Source organism: Microtus ochrogaster, unplaced genomic scaffold (assembly GCF_000317375.1).
Source record: "Microtus ochrogaster isolate Prairie Vole_2 unplaced genomic scaffold, MicOch1.0 UNK28, whole genome shotgun sequence".
NCBI classification, from domain to species: domain Eukaryota; kingdom Metazoa; phylum Chordata; class Mammalia; order Rodentia; family Cricetidae; genus Microtus; species Microtus ochrogaster.
In genome coordinates, this window is record NW_004949126.1 from 1,855,357 (window position 1) to 1,862,856 (window position 7,500).

Sequence of the window (7,500 nt, forward strand, 5' to 3'; positions counted from 1 at the left end):
CCAGGTGGATCTTTGTGAGTCTGAGACCAGCCTGGTCTACAGAGTGAATTCCAGAACAGCCAGGGCTGCACAGTGAAACCCTGCAGAAAAGTGCAGAGAAAGCCAAGTTTGCTTGATTTTCTATCAGATAAGCATGCCTTGGACCTCTGGATCAATTGATTGGTGGATAGCTTTCCTAGAGAAACCCAGTTGGTCTACATTTTCTTCACAGAAGGGATAAGACACCACTTCTCTAAATGTGCAGTTGTATAGCAACAACATCTGGAGCAATCAGGGAAACGAGATACCCTTGAACGAAGAAATGAGATGCCCATCAGAAATACGTGGAAACTTATGAGCTACCTGAAAAAGAGTTAGATAATTACTTTACTGTCTTAAGGAAGACCAGGGGATCTTGGGTTTTGTTTGTTTGCTTGTCCGCCCCCTCCCCCTCCGCCAGGTTCATCTTTTTATTAGACATGTTATCAACACGCTTAGTCAAAAAGACCAAAGCCCACGTTGTCATCAGTCTCCTCCGATTCTTCCTTCTTTGCTTCCACTTTCTTCTCCTCAGCTGGGGCAGCAGCGGTGGAGGGGGCAGGGCCGCCTGATGGTGCGGCTCCGTCTGCTGGAGCAGGCCCACCAGCCCCTACATAGCACATAAGGATTCCAGTGTTGACATTGGCCAGGGCCTTTGCAAACGAGCCAGGCCAGAAAGGTTTCCACATTGACACCAGCTGCTTTATTGAGGGCATTGATCTTATCCTCCGTGAACATCACCTCATCCTCACGGAGGATGAGGGCGGAGTAGATGCAGGCAAGCTCAGAGAAGGGGGCCACGTTGCAGACTGCTGGCAGGGTGCTAGTCCCACGACAAAGTGAAGGCCTCACCCCAATGCGGCAGGAGCACCTTGGCGGCAGCAGAGGAAAAGCTGTTTCTTTGTTTTAAAGTAGAGAAATGATTCAGCAAAGTCAGGAATACAGGATCAGACTGCAAAATTTAAAATGTTTATTTCAAATATAAAATATTTATACATTTGCAGGAATTCTCAATGTGAAAAATAAAATGAGGGAAATGGGAGATAAAGACCATAAACAGAATTGACCAAGTAGAAAGAAGAGTTTCTTAACTCTAAAACTGATTATTTCAAAATAGTGTGTGTCTGGGGGCAGGGGGGGGGCAGTATGGAAAATGCAGAAGGAAGAAGGCTTATGTGATTTGTGGGATAAAGTATTTGGGTTTTAGGAGAAGCAGACTAACCACTGTATATGTAATACAAGAACAGATAAACTAGAGTATAACATTTTGGGCTGGTGAGGTGTATCAGCTGCATGCTTATTTATTACTTATGCCAAAGACCTATAACTGACTGCTGTCTTGGTCGGGGTGACTATTGCTGTGAAAACCACCATGGCCAAGTAAGTGACGTTGGGAGGAGAGACTTTGTTTTCCTCACAGTTTTATACAGCAGTTCATCATCAAGAGCATGAGAGCAGGGACTCACACAGAGCAGGAACCTGGAGGCAGGAGTTGATACACTGACCATGGCTGGGTGCTGCTTGCTGACTTGCTCAGTCTGCTTTCTTATAAACCCCAGGACCACCAGTCCAGGGATGAGGCCCGCCCCCATTGATCACTAATTAAGAAAATGCCACAGAGAGGGATCTTATGGAGGCATTTTCTCAATTGAGGCTCCCTCCTCTCTGATGACTCTAGCTTGTGTCAAGTTGACGTAAGACTAGCCCCCACGATTCATTTCCTTTCTTAAACACCGTGACTCTTATCTAAAAAAAAAAAACATGTTTTGTCACTGATCATGTCCTGCACCATGAGGTTTTTATTTTTGTTTCACTCACTCAGCTACGTCTTTCCTTCTTCTCTTACTTCTTTCTCATACTCTCGGCTTTGGTTTTGCTTGCTTTTTGAGACAGTGTCTCAGTAGCATAAGCTTGCCAAGGCTGGCCTTGAACTTCTGATTTTCCCATTTCTACCTCCAAAGCTCGAGATCCTGAGCATGAACTACCATATTTTGCTGCTTATGACTTTCTAAACCCCACTTGCAACTGAAAATCCACCTATGACTGATCTCATGGGAGTTCTTTGGAAGCAGATGAATAAGAGGGAAATCAGGTAGGAGCCTGATTTGGTACCTGAACCTTGTGTGAGCCAGGGGTGGGATGCAGAGACCTCACATCTCCATTCAACCTGGTCTTGGATGAGTAATGAGTTCCATAAGGGAAACCCTGGGCAGCACCTGAAATCTGGGAAGATAGGAAAAAGGCATAAAGTAAGGGCTATGTTGGCAGTGAATTGTTTTGCTGATGTTTCGAGTCCTAATAATCATGGATTTACTAGAGACTTTATACACAGGTTCTACAAAACATTGCACCGGACCAAGACTCCTTTATAATGAATTAAGAAAGGCAATCTATTTATTATTAGCTATTTGTTTATCTTCATAGGTTCCCTTTACGCAGAATTAGCTAGCTTTGTGGACAGAAATATTGAAGATGTTCTGTGTCAGATACAACATAACACCTAGCAAGTTCTTTAGGCTGATATTAGCTCTATATTCTTAGACTAGTCTCAGATTATTTGGAAGCAACGAATAGAACCAATTATACCTAATGACTAATTAAAATGTTTTGCTTATATTCTTCTCCTGGTTGCTAATGGTTAGGACCCTAAGTGCTCAAGGGGTGAATACATCTGCTAAACGAAAAAACAAAAACAGTGAATTGGAAAATGAGCCTATTATCTGTGCACTTGGGTGTACTCATGTTGTCATAACAGGAGGTCGGTGTCGAGTGGGGTGTTGGGATCCTGCTCAATGGTAGAGTGGCTGCCTAGTGTTCAAGAGATCCTGGCTGCAGTCCCTAACACTGAACGAAACAAAACAGAAATAAGGAAACAAGCGGCTATTGTGACGTTCTGGGAATGATTTGGGGAACCCTCTCCTGTTGTATTCAGAGAGGATACTGAATAAATACAGTGTGACCTGTTCAAATGTAAAAGGTTCCCCAGGGGTTTTAGTACTTGGTCCACAGCTCCTGGCACTGTTCAGATGGTTGTAAAATCTTAGGGAGCCTTGCTAGTAGAAAGAGTCAGCGGGGGCAGGCCTCAGGTTTTGATTTCCTTGCTGTCTATCCTGTTCCCTCTCTGGTTCCTGACCCTCACACTCACGCTGCCACACCCTTCCCCACCGCGACAGACTATACACCATCTTAAATTGTGAGCTAAGATAATGCCTTTTCCCCTTCAGTTGCTTCTTGTCAGTTATTCATTCATAACAACAAGAAAAAAAGTGGGCTGGAGAGATGGCTCAGAGGTTAAGAGCACTGACTGCTCTTCCAGAGGTCCTGAGTTCAATTCCCAGCAACCACGTGGTGGCTCACAACCATCTGTAATGAGATCTGGTGCCCTCTTCTGGCCTGCAGGCATACGTGGAGGCTAAACATTGTGTACATAATAAATAAATAAATCTTTTAAAAAAAAGGAAAAGAAAAGAAAAATAATTACACAAGGTGCCTGTAATTCCATTTAGACAGGTTTCCCAAGAAATCATATTACCTATCAAGAATGGAAAAATGGTATGTAAGTCCAGTTTTATCCCATGCTTTTTCAGACCCAAACTAGCTGGTCTTGGTGAATTCCCGAAAGATCATCCCCATTGTCTCAGAGTGTGGGTGTACCCCTCGCGGTCCTGAGTTCCTTGCTCGTGCTCCCCCTCCTTCTGCTCCTGATTTGGACCTTGAGATTTCTGTCCGGTGCTCCAATTTGGGTCTCTGTCTCCTTTCATCGCCTGATGAAGGTTAATATTCAGGAGGATGCCTATATGTTTGTCTTTGGATTCACCTTCTAAATTGGCTTCTCTAGGATCGTGAATTATAAGCTCACTGTCCTTTATTTATGGCTAAACTGGCTTGGGGGGAGCCTAGGCAGTTTGGATGCTCAACTTACTAAACCTGGATGGAGGTGGGCGGTCCTTGGACTTCCCACAGGTCAGGAAACACTGATTGCTCTTCGAGCTGATGAGGGAGGGGGACTTGATCGGGGGAGGGGGAGGGAAATAGGAGGAGGCAGAAATCCTTAATAATAAATAAATTTAAAAAAAATAAATAAAAAAAAGAATGGAGAAATGGGTGATCTCACTAAGAAAAAAGAGTATCGAGGAAGAGAGAGAATTCTATCTATGGCCGAGTGACTGGATGCAGATAGAATGATCAGAGATTTCCTTTCTACCTGCTTCCTTCTTTTCTATGATATTTGTAAAGAACAGCTCTAGCAGTCTAACCTCTTACTGACTGAACTTAGAATTTAATGGCTTTAGGTTAGAAAGGCATGGGAATGTTTGCTAACACTCTTTTCCATTCTTCTACCTGTAGAGGCCAAGTTGATCCTGCTGCAATGTTGGCCATGGTTTGCTGGATATTGAGATGTGGCAGCCATGCTCCTTAGAGGAGACACTATTCCAGATTCGTGAATAGTTTTACTGTGTTGACTGTCTGCATTTGGTTAGGAAGGAGGAGTGGTTCCAGCAAGTTTAATTAGAAGAAGGTCAGGGATGGAACTGAGCTAACCAGATTTTAACCTGGAGGAACTCTCTCACGGTGTGAACCTCCACTGAGGCTGAGTTCTGCCTTCTGTTAAGGCAGATGAAGAGCAAATACACCCTCACTCTGTCCCGTGAGAGCTTCGGCACACAAATGTAACCTAGACTTGGCCAAGCAGGTGCTCCCAGTGGGGAGCCAGAATTCAGTGTGAGAAGAAGAGATGCAGAGATTCTTTAGATGCTTGCAGCATCCACTCTCCTGTGGCAGCAGGGTCTAGTTTATGGTCCAGTGACAGTGATGACAGTAATCCATGCAGGCACATCCTAGAGGCACCACCCTGCCCAAGGCTTGGTGATTCACCTCCTTTAACTCCCACACATCATCTCACCTGATTCTAGTTAATTCTCTGAATTCTATACAGCTTTCCAAAACATTGATCTTTTATGTTGACGTTTTCCCTTGTGATTTTTTTACAACCAAGAGCACCGACACCTCAATTTCAGGTGATAGTTGGTTGATTGAATGGTATGTTAATGGGCTAATAGTCATAGTTATATAGTAAATATTAGAGGGGAAACTTTATCTCAGATCTGTTTAATGCTAGCCTGCATTCTGAGCTACGAGTACTCTCAGTAATTAGTCAAACAGGGTATCACAAAAAGATTTCTAGAGAATTATTTCATTCCTTAAGGGCATAAAAAACACCCATGTTGCTGGGTGATGGTGGCGGCACATGCATCTAATCTCAGCACTTGGGAAGCAGACTCAGGTGGATCTCTGTGAGTTTGATGTCGGCCTGCTCTATAGAGTTCTAGGACAGCCAGGGCTACTCAGTGAAAACCTATTTCAAAACTCCACCCCATGAGAGACAGACTGGGTGGCAGGGGGCGGTGGGGGTGAGAGGGAGAGAGGAGAGGAGAGAAAACACACATGTTAAATTGTCACCAACCATGAGGCTCCTGCTTGAATGTCTTGAAGAATCCAAGACGGGCTGACGGGTTAGAGAGACATCTGTGCCATCCGTTTCAACACAGAGCTACTGCTGTTGCTGATGGATGGTCTGTGGTTCCTTCTTTCAAGACTTTAGACAGGGTGTGTTTCCAATCCCTTCTCAGCTTGCCAATGACCTGTCTCTTTCCTGTGGTTCCTATTACTTATTTATTTTCTTTCACATAAGCTCCTCGTGTTATATGCCCACCTATACTCATTGTTCTCAGATATATATATATATACATATATATATATACACACACACACATATATATATCTGAGTATATATACAATGAGTATATAGAGAATATATATACATATGTATATATATACACACACACATATATATATGTATATATATATATTCCTGGTCTTTGAAGAGAGGTATTTCTAGCCCACAGGACAGGAAACTGCTTATTGAGGACATGATGAAATGTGACCTTTCAAAGTCCTTCAGATGTCTCATAATTACCCTGGGGGAGATGTCTCACTGTCTGGCTGCTCTTCTCATCACAGATATTCAGTTCACATTTCTCTGTCCTTAATTTCACCCCAATTTATTTCTTCTATTCAATCCCGTAATGACCCTGGCTGCTGTTTACTCTGCGGACGTTTTCCAGTGACAAGCACATCTCTCTTGGTTGCTGCTCAGCAGAACAGGCCAGTTTAACATCTTTTAATCATGTCTATTCACATGTCAGTTCCCTTGCCCCGAGTCACCTCTGTGCTGCCATCTTAGCTCTCTTCGGTTTTAGCCCAAGTGGAAATATAATTAGTATAGAAGTTTTTTTTTTCTTTTCCCAAGGTTTTTTATGATGATTTTTACGCACTGAATTTTTTTTTTTTGAGAGACAGATGAAATAGAATCTAACAAACTTCATCATTCCCTGGACCATTTATTTTCCTTTAAAGCCCTCCTTACACTACTTCCACTTCTCACAACGGGAAGTTAATTGCAAGGCTCTGATCAGATGGTCGGGTGGAGTTTGTGTTTTATGTAGTTCTTTCCCCTAGGCTGTTCATGTCTAATGATAAAGCAAAACCCTGATTTTCAGTTATCCTGGTGTACTTAACTTCAGGCTGTGTTACTTATCTTGACATGGATCATTGAACGCTTTAAATGTTTCTTCAGTGACCTACTGTTGCTTTAATAGGCATCCCTCTTTTGAAGCAGGTGTCTCTTGTGCCAGCATGGTTTCTGTGACCCTAAATTCCCATCTCCTATAAGATGGAGAGGTAACTTTGGCAGCTGCCTTGTTAGCCAGCAGCACCCTTTAGTTCAGCACAGGAGTGTTTATCTGGCACTGTGCAATTTAACTGCCTGTAAGGATTAGCTTCGACTATTTACCTATTGGATTGGCTAGAACTGGCAATTGGAATAATAGTCTTCTTTTTCCAATGACTGGTACAAGTGGCGCATCTCCTGCCAGGTTGAAAAACATATCCGTGAGCTGTTAAATATATCTCTTTTAAGAGAAATTTGAAGCTAGTCAGTGAGAAAATCGAAGCCTGCTGCGTGCTGCTGGAGAAATTGCCTCCTTAGTTAACCGGTTGGGGTGGTATGAAAATGCAGGATCGAAGGGTTCCTTGAAAGAAGCTGAGGTGTGACCCCAAGTTTCAAGGTCAGAGTCCTGAAGGAGAAGCCAGAAAGCCATTGGTGAAGGGTCAATCTCAGCTGAGTGAAAACCCTTGACTTGAAGGGGTTATGGGGAGAAGCTGAGGCTTGGTACCTTTTGGCAGGGTCAGCGTCCCTAAAGAGAGGCCAGGAGATTATCGCTTAAGGTGAAATCTCAGTTGCTACAGAGACCCTAGTATATTAGAGATGCTAGGCCCCTAAAGACAGCAGCAGATGTGGAGAGGGGCCACCCTGAGCCTAAGAGACAATCTGTGTGCGCTGTGGTAGTTAGTGAACAGCTGGAGACTTGGGGCCACCCAACAGATCATGAATGAGATCTAGACATCCGACCCTGAGTTATT

General features: G+C 43.6%; 1 pseudogene; it reads right to left on the reverse strand.

The window, feature by feature from the left end:
• Positions 1–473: 473 nt before the first annotated feature.
• LOC101982062 lies at positions 474–1,965 on the reverse strand (annotated as a pseudogene).
• Positions 1,966–7,500: the final 5,535 nt, after the last annotated feature.